Genomic DNA, 19,617 nt, shown 5'->3' on the forward strand with positions numbered 1-19,617 from the left:
CGGGATTTGGATGGGCTTATCGATCTTGTCATACGATTAGACAATCGGTTAAATGAGCGCCGTCGGGAACGAGACGGAAGGGCGTGGCCAGGCACAGCGTCGTCCCTCTCCCTTCCGGTTCCGACCGCGTTCCGCCCTCCCCACGCTCCACGGCCCCTGCGCTCCGTGCGATCACAGCTCCCCCTGCTGACGAAGCTATGGACACGAGTAGGGCAACATTTAGGGCACCGGTCACACAAAGGCAGCTGGCCCGCGGAGCGTGTTTTGTTTGTGGCTCGATTGAGCATCAGGTGCGAGACTGCCCCGAACGGTTAAATACTAAACGCCCGCCCCTAGACACTGGGCTAGGGGGGGGCCGAGACGTTCACGTGGGACACACCCACATTGCCACACGACTCCCAGTGACAATCCTTTATGAGGATTTAACCCTGAAGGCCCCAGCACTGGTGGACAGGGGCTCAGAAGGGAATTTGCTTGATAGCAAATGGGCCAGGGAGATAGGGTTCCCTCTGGTGGCGCTTACCTCGCCTGTGCAGGTACGGGCACTAGATGGCTCCCTACTCCCTCCAATCACACATAAGACACCACCAGTAACTCTGGTGGTGTCGGGGAATCACCGGGAGGAGATCGAGTTTTTTGTAACTCCGGCCACCTCCCGTGTGATTTTAGGTTTTCCCTGGATGTTGAAGCACAATCCCCGGATCGATTGGCCGTCCGGGGTAGTGGTCCAGTGGAGCGAGACCTGCCATCGGGTATGTTTAGGTTCCTCGGTTCCTCCCGGTTCCCAGGCCAGGGAGGAGGTCAGAGCCCCGCCCAATCTAGGGACGGTGCCGGTGCAGTACCATGATCTTGCGGAGGTGTTCAGCAAGGATCTGGCACTCACCCTTCCCCCGCACCGCCCGTATGATTGCGCCATTGATTTGGTTCCAGGCGTTGAGTTCCCGTCCAGCAGGCTGTACAACCTCTCACGACCTGAACGCGAATCAATGGAGACCTACATCCGGGACTCTTTGGCTGCCGGGTTGATCCGGAATTCCACCTCCCCGATGGGTGCGGGTTTCTTTTTGTGGGGAAAAAGGATGGCGGATTACGTCCATGCATTGATTACAGGGGGCTGAACGAAATCACGGTTCGTAACCGATACCCCTTACCCTTGTTGGATTCGGTGTTCACGCCCCTGCATGGAGCCAAGATATTCACCAAGCTTGATCTTAGGAATGCGTATCACCTGGTTCGGATCCGGAAGGGAGACGAGTGGAAGACGGCATTTAACACCCCGTTAGGTCATTTTGAGTACCTGGTCATGCCGTTCGGTCTTACAAATGCTCCCGCGACGTTCCAAGCATTGGTTAACGATGTCTTGCGGGACTTCCTGCACCGATTCGTCTTCGTATATTTAGACGACATACTCATCTTTTCTCCGGATCCTGAGACCCATGTCCGACATGTACGTCAGGTCCTGCAGCGGTTATTGGAGAACCGGCTGTTTGTTAAGGGCGAGAAGTGTGAGTTTCACCGCACTTCTTTGTCCTTCCTGGGGTTCATCATCTCCCCCAACTCCGTCGCTCCTGATCCGGCCAAGGTTGCAGCGGTGAGAGACTGGCCCCAACCCACAAGCCGTAGGAAACTGCAACAGTTCCTCGGCTTTGCGAATTTCTACAGGAGGTTCATTAAGGGCTACAGCCAGGTTGCTAGCCCCCTGACAGCCCTGACCTCACCAAAAGTCCCCTTCACCTGGTCGGATCGTTGCGAGGCCGCGTTCAAGGAGTTGAAACGGCGCTTCTCGTCTGCACCCGTTCTGGTGCAGCCCGATCCTAGTCGCCAGTTAGTGGTTGAAGTGGACGCCTCGGACTCAGGGATAGGAGCTGTGCTGTCCCAGAGTGGGAAGACCGATAAGGTCCTTCATCCGTGTGCCTATTTTTCCCCGCAGGTTGACCCCGGCTGAACGGAACTATGACGTTGGCAACCGAGAACTCCTTGCGGTGAAAGAGGCTCTTGAAGAGTGGAGACACCTGTTGGAGGGAACGTCCGTGCCGTTCGCGGTTTTCACTGACCACCGGAACCTGGAATATATCAGGACCGCCAAGCGGCTGAATCCCAGGCAAGCCCGCTGGTCACTGTTCTTCGGCCGTTTTGACTTCCGCATCACCTACCGGCCCGGGACCAAGAACCAGAAGTCGGATGCCTTGTCCCGGGTACACGAAGACGAAGTCAAAGCGGAGTTGTCGGATCCACCGGAACCCATCATCCCGGAGTCCACTATCGTGGCCACCCTCACCTGGGACGTAGAGAGAACCGTCCGGGAGGCCCTGGCACGAAGCCCGGACCCCGGGACTGGTCCAAAGAACAGACTGTACGTCCCACCAGAGGCTAGGGCTGCAGTCCTAGACTTCTGTCACGGCTCCAAGCTCTCCTGTCATCCAGGGGTGCGAAGAACCGTGGCAGTTGTCCGGCAGCGCTTCTGGTGGGCGTCCCTCGAGGCCGACGTCCGGGACTACATCCAGGCCTGTACCACCTGTGCCAGGGGCAAGTCCGACCATCGCAAGGCTCCGGGACTGCTACAGCCGCTGCCCGTGCCTCATCGCCCCTGGTCCCACATCGGCCTGGATTTTGTCACGGGCCTCCCGCCGTCCCAGGGCAACACCGTGATCCTCACGATAGTGGACCGATTCTCCAAGGCGGCCCACTTCGTGGCCCTCCCGAAGCTCCCAACGGCCCAGGAGACAGCGGACCTCCTGGTCCACCACGTCGTCCGCCTGCATGGGATACCATCAGACATCGTCTCCGATCGCGGTCCCCAGTTCTCCTCGCACGTCTGGAGGAGCTTTTGCCGGGAGCTGGGGGCCACGGTCAGTCTCTCGTCCGGGTATCACCCCCAGACCAACGGGCAAGCAGAGCGGGCCAATCAAGAGATGGAGCAAACACTGCGTTGTGTGACAGCCGCGCACCCGGCGGCCTGGAGTACTCATCTGGCCTGGATCGAGTACGCCCACAACAGTCAAGTGTCATCAGCCACCGGCCTCTCCCCCTTTGAGGTGTGTTTGGGGTATCAGCCCCCGTTGTTCCCGGTGGTTGAGGGAGAGGTCGGTGTGCCCTCGGTCCAGGCCCACCTGCGGAGGTGCCGTCGGGTGTGGCGTGCCGCCCGTTCTGCTTTGTTGAAGGCCCGGATGAGGGCGAAGACCCATGCAGACCGGCGGCGGACCCCGGCCCCTACGTATCGCCCCGGGCAGGAAGTGTGGTTGTCCACAAAGGACATCCCACTACAAGTGGCCTCCCCCAAACTACAGGACAGGTACGTGGGACCGTTTAAGATCCTCAAGGTCATCAATCCCGCCGCAGTGAGGCTTCAGCTTCCAGCCTCACTGCGGATCCATCCAGTATTCCATGTGTCGAGAATCAAGCCCCATCACACCTCGCCCCTCTGTGCACCCCGGTCCGGCGCCACCTCCTGCCCGGATCATCGATGGCGAGCCGGCTTGGACAGTGCGCCGGTTGTTGGACGTCCGACGGATGGGCCGGGGCTTTCAATATCTGGTGGACTGGGAGGGGTACGGCCCTGAAGAACGCTCCTGGGTGAAGAGGAGCTTCATCTTGGACCCGGCCCTCCTGGCCGACTTCTACCGTCGCCACCCGGACAAGCCCGGTCGGGCGCCAGGAGGCGCCCGTTGAGGGGGGGGTCCTGTTGTGTGGGCCGCTGAAGAGGAGGTACTGCTGGCCCACCACCACCAGAGGGCGCCCTGCCTGGAGTGCGGGCTCCAGGCACCAGAGGGCGTCGCCGCCTCACGGGAGCAGCCTCGTGACAGCTGTCACCCATCACCTGAGACAGCTGACGGCAATCATCAGTGGGGTATATCAGCAGGACGGCATCTCCACCTCATTGCTGAGATATCGTACTACCTGGAAGGTAATATTCCCAGCTGACTGCTTGACAGTAACCTTTTGTGACTTTTGTGAGTGATAACAGACCTTTTTCCCAACGAGAGGTGGAGGTAGCTTTCCTGCCGTGTGGATTACTGGGTGCAAACGCGCCCACCTTTAATTGTGTTTTTGTTCCTCGCCAGCAGTACCAGGGTCCGACACGCGGAGGCAGTGGCCACCTGGAGTTCGGGACTTGGCGGCTCCAGTATACCCGGGGTCCTGTGGCGGGGGAAGCCGTGTGGTACCGGTCTTACCTTGGAGAGGCGTCTCCTATCTTCGAGCCTGCCCACACGACACTCTTGTAAATTGACTGTTATCCATTTCTGTGATTGGTTGTATACGTTGTGCACATTCACAACAGTAAAGCGTTGTTATTTGACTTACTCCATTGTCCGTTCATTTGCGCCCCCTGTTGTGGGTCCGTGTTCCTACACTTTCCCAACAGTGGTAGTGAGTCCAGGAACGCCGGGCTTTGATCCTTGCGGGCGCTGGAGAGCGTGCCAACAGTCACTCCACCAGAGGGACGCTGTTTTGGTTTTTACACCTTTTATGCACAGTGGGGGTAATAAATATATTGTTTTTGGAACCGCTTTTCTGGTTATTTGTAGCACTGGGTTCCGTCTGACGCAGGTCCGCTCCTCAACCCGCGTCGACACATAACAAAGTGGCCTTCCTTCATTAAATATTATTTTGTGCATAACCATCAAATTCATAATTATCCGACCAGGCAGGCTGCACATTTGCATTTACCTTTGCATAGAGCTACTCGTTATCAGCAGCATCACATCAGATATCATGGTGTTAAATCTTGGAATGATACGTTACATCTGATTAATCCATCTATCACCTTATATACGTATAAAAGTGGACTAAAAGCAAAGATTCTAGTATTTACAATGACTTGTTATAATCTGGATAAAATGGTGTAATTCTGTTGTATTCTGTTATGTTTGCTTTGTTCGGGAGTGGATTCTCTATAAGCCTTTTTGGCTTCCACCACTCCCTTACACATTACTTATATTGTACCTCTCTCTCTCTCTCTCTCTCTCGTTTTATGTATATACATTATTTTAGTATGAGTTTTATTTTGTGCTAAATAAACAAATAAAAAAAAAAAAAATCAAACATCCAAAAGTTTTTGCAGTATTAAATAAGGCAAAGCACATTCTTGATGGCAAATCATTAGACACGATTTTTTTTTTTGCTGCACTGAGGGCATATACATTTGACTGACACACACACACAATCCACTCCGCTGTAAACCGTCCACGATGCATGAAGAGCTGTTCACATGAAACGATGTGATTTTTGGCTGGACTGAGGAACTACACAAAGTCTTTTTATTATGGAAGTCCGAAGTCAGTGCACAGCATCACTGGACTACACGTTACATTTTGGACTTTAGCAGCAGTGGAACACCAAAATGTAAGTCCCTTTTCTGTTGTTTATAAATTAATAAAATATCAAATGACAAGGATCTATTTTAGCTGTTATATAAAACAAATAATGAATGCCTCATTGTATGGTATGTTCCAGCTTTATTATTTGTATACCATAACACCAACTGTGTGTGATGTTTCGTGGCTGACAAAAATGGAATCACCCAACTGTAACATCCAAATATTAACATCATCTTCAACAGAATGCGTTTCTTCTAGAAAAACACAACTAGCTTTTTGCTCCTTACAAAAAAGAAAAAGAGCTTTCCGCTTCACATTGTTTTAAGCCCCCTACCATTTAAAGAAATAGAAGATATACCTGAAAAGTTTTTAAGTAGAACACTGAATTATAAGATGCGCAGGATTGAGAGTTCTTGTCCTACTACAGTCAAATAAGGTGCATAGTACCGTTGAAATTGAATAGGTGAATTAGAACAACAAACTTTCCAGGCGATGAGCTCTGTCTATTTGGAGTCGACTCTTCTGTTGTTGAGCAGCGCACATCCTTCCCTCAGAAAAGCTCTTTGCCCTCTCTCTCTTGCATCCCGCACCAGCAGCCACAGCTTCTTGCGAGCTTCCCTGTCTTCTTTGGAGAAATCTTCTTTAAAGTGGATATGCATTTCTTGACAGACCCTGGCGTCCTTGGACCTCCTCCAAATGTCATCCCGAAGTGTCCTCGCAATGAAGTGGATAATTACTGATCTCAGAGCGTTGTTTGATGTGGCGGGGGCGCCCTTTTTGCCCAAGCAATGCACAGAGTCGACCATGTCACGAAGCTGCTCTACTGAAACGGGCGCCACTCTTGTCAAAATGCCAATGACCTGATGACTCTGATGTCCTCTTTTCACCTTGGGAATCCGGCAAGGGCGGTCGCATTCCTCCCCTCTCCTCTCCTCCTTTCTGCTCTCGATCTCTCCTCCGACCTTCAAAGTCCCAGCTTCACCAGACTGTGAATTCTTCAAATTAAGATTTGGATTAACTATGGAATTGATCAGCTGGTCTCTCAACGCTATTGACAGCATTTTTTTTTGACAAGGAAATCAGGGTTGGGGGACCCTGCGTGCCCTGATGGAACCTAACCAGCGGGCTATGCTCTCGACACCTGAGAGAGACAGGGTGTGACACGCTTGGCTCCACTCTCTGTGGAAGATGTTAAGGATTTATTTTATTCGCTTTATGGTGGGACGTTTGGCGCTGATTGGTTTATGCGCGTACCTGACCCACAGGAATATTAGCAAGACGGCTGCTTCCAGAATTTCGTCCCCTCATAAGTCCGTCATGATTAATGAGTTTGGCGATACTCTCTCTTGAACTCAAACGCAAAATGGAGACCATCTTGGAGCATATATGCTGCATTGCAAAGGAATGTGCTGCTGAGGACCGGAGAATATTCTTCATAAATTTGGACTCTAGACCATCAGAGGTGCAGTAAATGGAATTCTGTATCTCTCCGCCCAACATCAACATGGCAGCCTTATCGGCTCCTGAAGGCCAAATACCCTGTTTTTCCCCCAGAAGGATCTACGGCCTTGGTGAAGGAATTTACCCCCCCCCCCCTCATCTTTCTACTCCCCCCCAGCCTGCTGTTGCCTAGCAACATCAGACTTTACACACACACGGACAGAAACTGACAGAAACTTAACTCATCGGCACACGACTCATGTCTCCCTCCCTCCATCCCTATTACCCCCCCCTCCCCCATGTCTAGCCACTCCCCTCACCCTGGCTTCCTCCCTGCCACCTCAAAGGCAGCAGTTTTTACTGCTGCAGCCTTCAACTCCCCAAGCTGGGCAGCGCGGGCCCTTCCTGCTGCAGCCTTCACCACTTTGCCTCAATTCGGATGACGGATTGCCTCAAGTTTAGTGCACATAAACAATGTCAAATGTATATGTGCTGTCTTTGATTCTGATGTGTGCCATTATTATGGTAAACAAGTAATAATTGTGGATTAATTGCTGTATCTTGTCTGAGGTAATTGGAGTGTAAATGTAATTTCATTGTTGTTGCACTCGTGTAATGACAATGACAATAAATCTCATCTCATCTCCCCATCCTTTTCTACTAAGCCATTTATCCTCAAATTCCACCTCCTTTTGTATCGAGCTTGTTCTGCCACAGATTCCTTCAGCCATTTGTTTTCGTCCTGAAGCTCATAGAAGGAATCGCGATGTTGTCACGCATTGGGCGGGGCTCACACCGGTAGGCAGAAAGCTCTTCTGCAGCCACTGACTGTGCGTGATATTTGAAGATGTCACCGTTCAAAGCGTGCACTCAGTGATCCATCACACACTGACAGATCAGCACTGTGCATAAAAAACACATCACATCCAGATGGATGACAATCTGTTTTAAAGAGTTTCACTTTGCAGCATTTAGCATCAAGGATCGGATGTGGTTTGGCTCAAAATTGTGTCCCATACAGGTGGTAGATGGATCACATGAGCTCACCCTGTGTTCAGACACATCACATTAAAAACAAACTTCCCCATCTGTATTTTTTTTCCTTTGGTTTTCTCTGTGCAGCTGCACATTTAGGCGGTAAACTGCGACTGAAGTTATTATGAGGGCTGTGATTTTTGGTTCATTTTGAAATCAAACAGTTTAACGTGCAAAAGAGCAATTTTCCAGACAAGCGGACAATCACAAAGTGTAAAGTTGGACTCACAGCGGAAGAAATAAAACCAGCGAAAAGAAACACAGAGGCGACTGTCCAGGAACCCAAGGTTCGATTCTAGCTGGTCTGGTGGCTTTCAGGTTGTTAAAATGTATAAATGTATGAACACACACACACACACACATACACAAACACAGCAAAATCACCAGTGTTAAATTAACACTGACAGTGTCTATATGGTCCTATTCTGACCCAGAGTGGAACCACGTGCATCGTGGGTGTTAATTTAACACTGGTGATTTTTATTGTGCAGTATTTACTTTTTCTGGATATATTCATGATTTGAATTAATAATCACAGACTCATTTTTTAAAGAAGTCGATGACTCATGGTAGCTTTGATCCTTATTTATTAATTTATATTATGATCCTGACTCATTATCATTAGTAAAAACCACAATATGGGGTTGAACCCTCAGAAACCAGCTCAGAGAGAAACATGAGGGGACCCAGGAAGCCCAGAACAAGTCCAAGCAGGATGGAGCCTCCAGACATCAGCAGACCCTTACTCCTGCACCACCTCCTCTGTTTACATTCAACTTCAGCTTTCTGCTGAAGCTCGTCTGCCAGTTTCTCCAGCTTTTCTATCTTGGCTTCCTTTTCCACCATCTCACTTTCCATCTCAGATATCAGATGTTCAATCCGTGCTCTGCCAGCTCTCTGAGTTCTGAGGAAGACACCAACTGCTGCATATGTGCTCTGCTGCACAGCAGAGAAAACTGACCAACCTTTTGTCAAAAAGTGATTAATGGCCCTGTCAGCCAATCAGAATCGACTATGTCACTAAGCCCCGCCCTTATGACGTCACAACCGATCAGAATCGATGACATCACTATGTCCCGCCCCTAAGCCCCTCCCCAAGCCCCGCCCCGTATGACATCACAGCCAATCATAATCGATGACGCCACTATGTACCACCCCCTAAGCCCCGCCCCTCCCATAGTCCCGCCCCTGGCTCCTCCCCTAGCCCCACCCCCAAGCACCGCCTCTAAGCCCCACCTCCCCTCCCACCCGGGTCTAATATTTTAATGTCATTTTATTTCATGAATTAAAGAATGATTAAAAATACCTAGATCTTTTTAATGTATTAAAGAATTAACTAATTCTGAAATAATTAAACATAAATCAGTGTCTATTATCTAATACCCCTTTAATATTTTTAATTCTTAAATTAAAGCACCTCCTTTTATGGTTTTTTAATGCCTCAATTAAAGAAGGAATAAAAAATACCGTATCTTATGCATAATTATGGGAGGTTTTCTTCAATTTAGTGATTAAACACGAATATTTTAATACGCCTTTAATATTTCTTAATTCTTAAATTATCGCGTTTCCTTTTCTGTTTTTTTTAATTCGTAAATTAAATAAGGGAAACAAATAGCCGTCTCTCTCGGGTGTAAGTCTTTGCAGCAAGACGGTCAAATACCCACGCATAGAGCCGCTCGCGGAAACATGACCCCACGGCTGTAAAACCTGTTGCAGACGCTAGCTGTGTCTGTGTGTTTCGGAGGCATGTGTGTGTGTGTGACCTGCGGAGCGGGGCTGTCACGCCGGATGGTCTTTTATAACATAGTAGAGAAGCTTGAATCTTTGGTTCAAGCTTGAATGTTTAATTACCTCCAATTTCCTGAAGACGGGGTCGTTCGTCACGCATGTTTGAAGGCTGAAAAATCAACAAACCTCCTTCTCACTCACGCCAAATGGTGTTTCTTTTAAGATATTACCCAGTCGATCAGGGGGCTGCGGGACACCCGCTGATCGGAGATGCTGCCCCGAGGTGATGAAGGCGGAAAAAAACAAAGTTTCTTCTCCGTCACTCCCGGCAGGGTGGCTGGGTGTCAGGCCAGATGGTATTTTTAGAACAAAAGGTACCAGTAAGTGTTTTTCACAAAAAACCTTGTTTGAAAAACAATTTACCCTTTTCAACAATATTATAGGAAAGAACACAGGCTGTATAAGGTTTAGAATATGTGCTTTATTACATTCATTAAAGTCACACACAGAGAAAAAAGCAATTGTTCATGTTTATTAAACACAGCATACGTGAAGGAGAACATTAAGAAAAAGTACTTGTTCCAGTTACCTGAAGAAAAAAGCATATGTTCATGTTTATTAAACACAAATTTGGTCCACTTACATGAAGAAAAAAGCATACGTCCATGTTTATTAAAGGGTAACCATCAGGCTGTCGCGGTAAATTAGCTGATAGATGATTATTATGTCTCCAGCTGCATATAATAAACTCAAGTCTGCTCAAAGCCACTTTTTTAAGGCAACAAGTTCGCATATTTTTTTTGTAAAGTCAACTTATTATATTTTACACATTTTGGGATTCAAACATCAAATCCTTATCTCAACACTTCACGGTAACGTTCACATGCCAGCAGCTTGGATGTTAAGTCCTAAATCTAAACATTTTCTTTGCTCACTTGTATCGCTGCAAGTTCCTGCTTTACCACCTCATTCTGACCAAGAAACATCTGAAGTGGGTCAAAAAATAAATGAATGTTCTTGAAAGCAGCTTTCTCCTGGTTAGTTTTTAATACACCCTGAAGACATCAAGATTCTCTGATCAGATTTCTTGGGAGACTTTCCAAAAGGGAGACATCTATTGTTTTAATATGAAAATCAGCCGTCAGCATTTTATGTCAAGTGTTCCCTGAAAATCACAGATAACTGAGTGACGGAGAACTGAAGCAACAACTTTGAAGTTTCAAATAAAACAGGGTTCATCAGCATTTTCTGGTTTATCAGAATCTGAATCAGAACAGCTTTTAATGGCCAAGTATCCACAGAATACATGGAATTTGACTTTGGTTTGAGCCGCACTCTCTCTGTACACTGTAAATGCATGCAAACATACAAACGAATTAAGTTAACCAGACTCAGTTTTCAAGCTGTAGCTTCAAGAAAATTAAGTTGACCTGAATATGATGAATGAACAAAACTATTTTGAGAATTAAGCCGTCACTTTCTGGATGCTCACAGTAAATACATTACTGTAATTAAATTTTTTCAGTACAGCAAAATAAACAAGTTACTGTAATCTAGATTTTAAGTGTATTTGAGTACTGCACACTCGCAATAATTAAGGTAATCAAATCTGCTTCAAGACAACATAAATTACTTTGTAAGGGAGCAAGTTTGCATTTTTTGATTATTTTAATTTTTAGTAAAGTCAACTTATTATTTTTTACAGTGTAAGGCATGTAGAAATACCCTAAACAGCGAATAATCCGCAGTAAAAATTGTACAACGTGTTTTTAAAAACCGCTTGTAATTATGAACAAACTAGTTTAGCTAACAACTGCTACAGAAAGGTGAACATTTATTAAAATGAATCTGAAATACACGAGTTGACCAACATCAGGAGGGTAAGAGTTCTAATGTTAAAACTCACTGTTGTTACTCCGCTGTTTATGATTTGTAAAAAGCTGCACCAGGCACTTGAAAATTGCACATTTCCGACCAATTCTGTCAAAAAACATTAACAGCCTGTGAGCCGACACACTGCTGTCAGTGTGACAAGAGGAAAGTGTGTCATGTAGAATCTGTGCATTTGTTCAGAGCGTATAATTATAAATCTAAAGTCGTTTTAACGTAGATAAAGATTTAAATGCGGTTGTTTTGCAGAAGTTCCACTGAAAACACACAGAAGCTGTAATTTTTACAATTCACACACCGTATCTTTGATAGAAACAGTCGGTGGTCATTATGAGAAATCTAATGGCGGAGGGTTTTACGCTTTAAACGCTTATTTGGTTGTGAAAAGCTCCACAAAAACTTATACTTTTCGAGCTGCTGTGACTGTTGCATAAATTTTGGCTGAGTGGGGAACGTCTGACATTATTATAAGCCAATATGTTTTTTTTTTTCTACTTTACGGACCTTTAAAAGCTTAGTCATATTACTAATCATTGTTTTCTTTTTTTCTTACCTCATGAAGGCGATTCTCTCTCCGGCTCCCCGTGTCGTCTAATAACCCTCTGGGCTTAATTTGTCTTCTTCTTCTCGTTAAACCAGAATAAACTTTTATGCATCGCAATTATTCTCTCTCAAAAACATTCATTAATACCAGTCCAAAATATCCTCGAACCTCCGGGCATCTTGCAGGAGCGACGGTCACGTCTCGCCACAAACTGAAAGAAAAGATGCGACTTATTAAATATTTAGCCTACACTTTAAAAAAACGTCATGATGTGATTTTTTTCTTCTTACCGTGTAACACGGGTCCGTCCCCGCGGTGCCCTGTTGACGGTTCGACAGACCTCCGTCGGTTAGAACACACCAGCTCCGCATTATTAACCTGTATTTTTTAATATAAATGAGATTTCAGAGGGTTTACTATCTCTGCTGCTGTGTCTGGGGAAATAACAACTTGATTAACAGCGTTAAATAAACTCCTAATAGAATATCCACAAACTGTAACACAGACCATACTTATTAATGAAATATTTACACTTAAAAAAAAGTTATGAGCTGATTTTCTTACGTCATAAAGGAGAGTCTGTCCCTGGTGCGTCGTGTCGTCTAAATGATCCTCTGGGGTTAATTTGTCAGGCCGAATTCTTCTGCTCCATCAGAATAAACTTTTCTCACCGTGGGGCTCTATATCTAACAAAAAACATCATTTAAAAAATGTTTTTGCCGCCGAGGATCTTTTTTTAAAAAAAAAAAAAAAAAACAAGCATTTCTATCAAAAGATTACTTAAATCACTTGCCGTGAAAGACTTTCGCACTCTGAAGAAAAAGAAAACTTCATTCCGAGAGAATGAACGTCTGCTCCGGTCAGCGGCTGGAATGAAGGAAAAACACTGCAGCAGGAGGCGGGACAGGAAAACTGGTCCAGCCTCCGGATTTAGCCTGACACCTCGGACCGAGGGACACAGCAGGACCTTATAAAAATATTGCTTCAAACGGGATCTGTGACGCTGGCCCGGTTTGTCAAAAGAGGTGCGACCTTTTGCGCTAAACACCCCAAATACACACACACTTTTAAGACGCAGATATCCCCAGACCCGCGCGTGTAGTGGTCCCATACTATGAACAAAAGTGGATGGATAGCAAAGTCATGACGGATAATACAGAAATAGTGGACCTTTTAATAGTTGCACTAAAAGAATAAAACGCTACTCACAGGAGAATTAGTTTTCCCAGCTTCAGCCTGTCTTATTCCAGACATGTCAGAAACCACATGAACAAAACATCTACATATCTTTAACACCAAAGAGATTTAAATATATCCGTACATACATATGTACATACTCATATTTTTTCCCATTTCTATTTCCATGTTTCCTTTTTGTGAATATTTACAAATAAATAAAGGTCACTGCGTGTATTAAATATATATCAGCGCCAACGGGGCGTCGTACCAAGATGTGCTGTCTTTATACACCGAAAATACTATCGCAAACGATGATCTGGTTTCTGATTTTGTGAAAAGATATCGTAATTGCCTTAAGAAAAGGGGTAATACCTCCTGTATCCAGCTACAAGGACCTTCGCACACTTTTAAATGCTGTGACAGCTTGTGTTAACCTTTGATCCTAATTTTTTTTTTTTTATGTTTTTTCACGTGAAAATGTAACCCCTGTCTTAGGACAACCTCCCGATCATACCTTTTAAAGTTTTATCGCGTTTGCACGCTTTAAAACATTGTTATTAAGTACAGAAAGAAGTGTTAATCTTTGATCCTAAATTTTTTTAATGTTTTTGTTTTCACCTGAAAATGGGTTGGATGTGTGAGAGCGGCCTTACGATCATACCTTTAAAGTTTTACCGCGTTTGGATAATTTAAAACGTCGTTATTAAGCGCAGAAAGAAGCATTGACCTTTGACCTTGAATTTTTTATGTGCGTTTTTTGTGAAAAAATGCTTCTGGTGTGTTGAGAACGCTCTCCCGATCATACCTTTAAAGTTTTACCGCGTTTGGACGCGTTTAAAAATTGTCACGGCTCGCGTTAATCTTTGATCCTAAAATTTTTTAATGTTTTTTTTGCCTGAAAACGGACCGGATGTGTTGAGAGCGGCCTCCCGATCATACCTTTAAAGTTTTATCGCGTATGCACGCGTTTAAATATTGTCCCTCACATAAAAAACATGTTCAAGGTAAAATATCTAAAAATATTTCTAGTACCCAAAGCAAAAATATTTATTGAATTACAAAGCTCTACATATTTTATATCATTCACTTGTTTCGCCATATCTGAATTACTGCGTGGACGTTTGAGGCAACATTTACAAATCCTCACTTCGACCATTACCTTTATGATACCTTGTCAGTATTCATGACAGCCAATTAAGCAGTGTCTCGACTTTTTTTGAACAAGTCTACCCGTCCTTTTGGAAGTGGTCATGCCGCGGCAGGTCTTTGTCACCCTTTCAGGATTGATCCCAATGTATCACCTGAAAAAACGGTAGTCCGAGATCGGAGGTTGGACATAAATAAAATCTCCAATACAGAGCACGGCTGGGTAATAAAATCAGAACTATGTTTAACCAGATACATTGATGAGATGGCTATTGGCGCATTCCAAACATATGGACATACAGGATTGTTGAGAAACAATCACTAGTAATTTGGACAGGATCTTCAGCATCTTCTTTGTCTTTTAGCCGTTCCCGTTAGGGGTCGCCACAGCAGATCAATCGTTTCCTTCTCACCCTGTCCTCTGTCACACCAACCACCCGCATGTCCTCCCTCAGCACATCCATGAACCTCCTCTCTGCCCTCCCTCGTTTCCTCCTGCCTGGTGGCTCCATCCTCAGCATCCTTCTCCCTATGGGTCCCTCCTCTGCACGTCCAAACCATCACAATCTCGCCTCTCTGACTCTGTCTCCATACCGTCCCACCTGAGCCGTCCCTCTGATATGTTCATTCCTAATCTTGTCACTCCAAAAGAGGGTTGTTGTTTATAGAAGAAGTGAACCTTCTATCGTTAATTTCATTTCAATTTATGTCATTACAGCACCACGATAGAGTTGACCGTACAATTTAATGTCAAAATGACTGCTGTGAATAGGCCAATTGGAGAAGAGGAGGCTTACTTTTGAATGAATTCAAGTGTGCTGGCAGCCTCCTCTTGGTACTGTAGTACACTGAAATTACAGCGTCACAGTTACACGCTCTGTCCCATCTAAAATATGAAATTCGAGTTATTTCAGAAAGCATCTTGAAAATATCTCTAATCGGGTTAACATTCATGCTTTGCTGGGATGACTATAACTTCGGCTCATCTGATGCGAATGCGCAAATTCACCAAATACCAAGCAGTGTTATTAGATCATGGGCAGGGTGAGGGTCTTCTCGATGTCAGCCTATGGAAGATGACTATAGGGTACAGAAAATATATACATGTTGTGAGAATATTATTCAATGCAATAAAAATTTAAGAAAGAAGAGGAACAAACTTACGTCTGCAAGAAGGACAAGCCCATCCGTGGGCTCTCTGAAATAGACCATCAGCAGCCGGACCACATGGAGTGTCACCTTAGCATCCTGCGAGAACCATCTGAACATCTTTGTCTGCAGTTTTGCTCGAAAGTATTCCACAATAGCTCTTCATATTCTTCCACGGTGAGTTCCAGGAGACGCAGCGCATGAAGGTTTGTGAGAAGCTCAAAACGAGAATAGGTGCCCCTCTTTTGGCTGAATTTTGACTTTTAAGGGGTGAACTTTCCGTTTATGTAGTGATGGAGTTGCTGATTGATGAAAGTAAGCCCTTATTTTAATAAATGTTATAATTAATCATGTAAGTCTCTTCTTTTCCATAGAATTTGTATTGCTGCACCTTAGTTAACTACATCATTTCAATAGGCTATATGTTGTATAGAATAAAGAATACGCATTAAAATTGCTAATCAAGGTTATAGTAAAGACACTGCTTAATTGGCTGTCATGAATACTGACAAGGTATCATAAAGGTAATGGTCGAAGTGAGGATTTGTAAATGTTGCCTCAAACGTCCACGCAGTAATTCAGATATGGCGAAACAAGTGAATGATATAAAATATGTAGAGCTTTGTAATTCAATAAATATTTTTGCTTTGTTGAGGGTACTAGAAATATTTTTAGATATTTTAGCTTGAACATGTTTTTTATGTGAGGGACAATATTTAAACGCGTGCATACGCGATAAAACTTTAAAAGGTATGATCGGGAGGCCGCTCTCAACACATCCAGTCCGTTTTCAGGCAAAAAAAACATTAAAAAATTTTAGGATCAAAGATTAACACGAGCCGTGACAATTTTTAAACGCGTCCAAACGCGGTAAAACTTTAAAGGTATGATCGGGAGAGCGTTCTCAACACACCAGAAGCATTTTTTCACAAAAAACGCACATAAAAAATTCAAGGTCAAAGGTCAATGGAGCAGGCCTTGCGCTGCGTGACTGCCACACACCCGGCGGCCTGGAGTACCCATTTGGCCTGGATCGAGTATGCCCATAACAGCCAGGTGTCTTCAGCCACCGGCCTCTCCCCTTTTGAGGTATGTCTGGGGTATCAGCCCCTGTTGTTTCCGTTGGTTGAGGGAGAGGTCGGTGTGCCCTCGGTCCAGGCCCACCTGCGGAAGTGCCGTCGGGTGTGGCGTGCCGCCCGTTCTGCTTTGCTAAAGGCCTGGACGAGGGCAAAAGCCCATGCAGACCGTCGGCGGACCCCGGCCCCTGCGTATCGGGCTGGGCAGGAGGTGTGGTTATCCACAAAGGACATCCCCCTCCAAGTGGACTCCCCCAAGTTACAGGACCGTTACATCGGCCCATTCAAGATCCTGAAGGTCATCAGTCCAGCCGCAGTGAGGCTTCGGCTGCCGGCCTCACTGCGGATCCATCCTGTGTTTCATGTGTCCCGGATTAAACCACATCACTCCTCACCCCTCTGTACTCTGGGTCCGGCGCCGCCTCCTGCCCGGATCATCGATGGCGAGCCGGCTTGGACTGTACGCCGGCTTTTGGATGTCCGTAGGATGGGCCGGGGCTTCCAGTATTTGGTGGACTGGGAGGGGTACGGCCCCGAAGAACGCTCCTGGGTGAAGAGGAGCTTCATCCTGGACCCGGCCCTCCTGGCCGATTTCTACCGCCGCCACCCGGACAAGCCTGGTCGGGCGCCAGGAGGCGCCCGTTGAGGGGGGGGTCCTGTTGTGTGGGCCGCCAGAAGAGGAGGTACTGCTGGCCCACCACCAGAGGGCGCCCTGCCTGGAGTGCGGGCTCCAGGCACCAGAGGGCGCAGCCGCCTCACAGGAGCAGCTAGGGTGACAGCTGTCACGCATCACCTGCAACAGCTGTTACCAATCAGCAGGGGTACATCAGCAGGACGACGTCTCCACCTCTTGGCCGAGATATCGTTCTACCTGGAAGGTAATATTCTCAGCTGACTGCTTGACAGTAACCTTTTGTGATTTTTGTGAGTGATAAGACCTTTTTTTCCAACGAGAGGTGGAGGTAGCTTTCCTGCCGTGCGGATTACTGGGCGCAAACGCGCCCACCTTTAATTGTGTTTTTGTTCCTCGCCAGCAGTACCAGGTCCGACACGCGGAGGCAGTGGCCACCGGGGAGTTCGGGACTTGGCGGCTCCAGTATTCCCGGGGTCTGGTGGCGGAGGAAATCGTGTGGTTCCGGTTCTGCTTTGGACAGGTGTCTCCTATCTTCGAGCCTGCCCACATGACACCTTTGTGAATTGATTCTGATCTATTGTTGTAATCTGTTGTATTTGTTGTGCACATTCACAACAGTAAAGTGTTGTTATTTGACCTACTCCATTGTCCGTTCCTTTGCGCCCCCTGTTGTGGGTCCGTGTACCGACACTTTCCCAACAGCTGGACCAGTTTTCCTGTCCCGCCTCCTGCTGCAGTGTTTTTCCTTCATTCCAGCCGCTGACCGGAGCAGACGTTCATTCTCTCGGAATGAAGTTTTCTTTTTCTTCAGAGTGCGAAAGTCTTTCACGGCAAGTGATTTAAGTAATCTTTTGATAGAAATGCTTCTGTTTTTTGTTTTTTTTTTAAAAAAAGATCCTCAGCGGTAAAAACATTTTTTAAATGATGTTTTTTGTTAGATATAGAGCCCCACGGTGAGAAAAGTTTATTCTGATGGAGCAGAAGAATTCGGCCTGACAAATTAACCCCAGAGGATCATTTAGACGACACGACGCGCCAGGGACAGACTCTCCTTTATGACGTAAGAAAATCAGCTCATAACTTTTTTAAGTGTAAATATTTCATTAATAAGTATGGTCTGTGTTACAGTTTGTGGATATTCTGTTAGGAGTTTATTTAACGCTGTTTAATCAAGTTTTTTTTCCCCAGACACAGCAGCAGAGATAGTAAACCCTCTGAAATCTCATTTATATTAAAAAATACAGGTTAATAACGCGGAGCTGGTGTGTTATAACCGACGGAGGTCTGTCGAACCGTCAACAGGGCGCCGCGGGGACGGACTCGTGTTACACGGTAAGAAGAAAAAAATCACATCATGACTTTTTTTAAAGTGTAGGCTAAATATTTAATAAGTCGCATCTTTTCTTTCAGTTTGTGGCGAGACGTGACCGTCGCTCCTGCAAGATGCCCGGAGGTTCGAGGATATTTTGGACTGGTATTAATGAATGTTTTTGAGAGAGAATAATTGCGATGCATAAAAAGTTTATTCTGGTTTAACGAGAAGAAGAAGACAAATTAAGCCCAAAGGGTTATTAGACGACACGGGGAGCCGGAGAGAGAGTCGCCTTCATGAGGTAAGAAAAAAAGAAAAACAATGATTTAGTAATATGACTAAAGTTTTTAAAGGTCCGTAAAGTAAGAAAAAAAAAAAACATATTGGCTATATAATGTCAGACGTTTCCCCACTCAGCCAAAAATTTATGCAAACAGTCAGCATCAGCTCGAAAAGTATAAGTTTTTGTGGAGCTTTTCACAACCAAATAAGCGTTTAAAGCGTAAAACCCTCCGCCAGTTAGATTTCTCAATAAACGACCACCGACTGTTTCTATCAAAGATACGGTGTGTGAATTGTAAAAATTACAGCTTCTGTGTGTTTTCAGTGGAACTTCTGCAAAACAACCGCATTTAAATCTTTATCCACGTTAAAACGACTTTAGATTTATAATTATACGCTCTGAACAAATGCACAGATTCTACATGACACACTTTCCTCTTGTCACACTGACAGCAGTGTGTCGGCTCACAGGCTGTTAATGTTTTTTGACAGAATTGGTCGGAAATGTGCAATTTTCAAGTGCCTGGTGCAGCTTTTTACAAATCATAAAACAGCGGAGTAACAACAGTGAGTTTTAACATTAGAACTCTTACCCTCCTGATGTTGGTCAACTTGTGTATTTCAGATTCATTTTAATAAATGTTCACCTTTCTGCAGCAGTTGTTAGCTAAACTAGTTTGTTCATAATTACAAGCGGTTTTTAAAAACACGTTGTATGTAGGTATTTAGGTATTTTTAATCATTCTTTAATTCATGAAATAAAATGACATTAAAATATTAGACCCGGGTGGGAGGGGAGGTGGGGCTTGGGGCGGGGTTAGGGGAGGAGCTTGGGGTGGGGCTAGGGGAGGAGCCAGGGGCGGGACATAGTGACATCATCG

This window comes from Thalassophryne amazonica, chromosome 6, assembly GCF_902500255.1.
Source record: "Thalassophryne amazonica chromosome 6, fThaAma1.1, whole genome shotgun sequence".
Classification (NCBI taxonomy): domain Eukaryota; kingdom Metazoa; phylum Chordata; class Actinopteri; order Batrachoidiformes; family Batrachoididae; genus Thalassophryne; species Thalassophryne amazonica.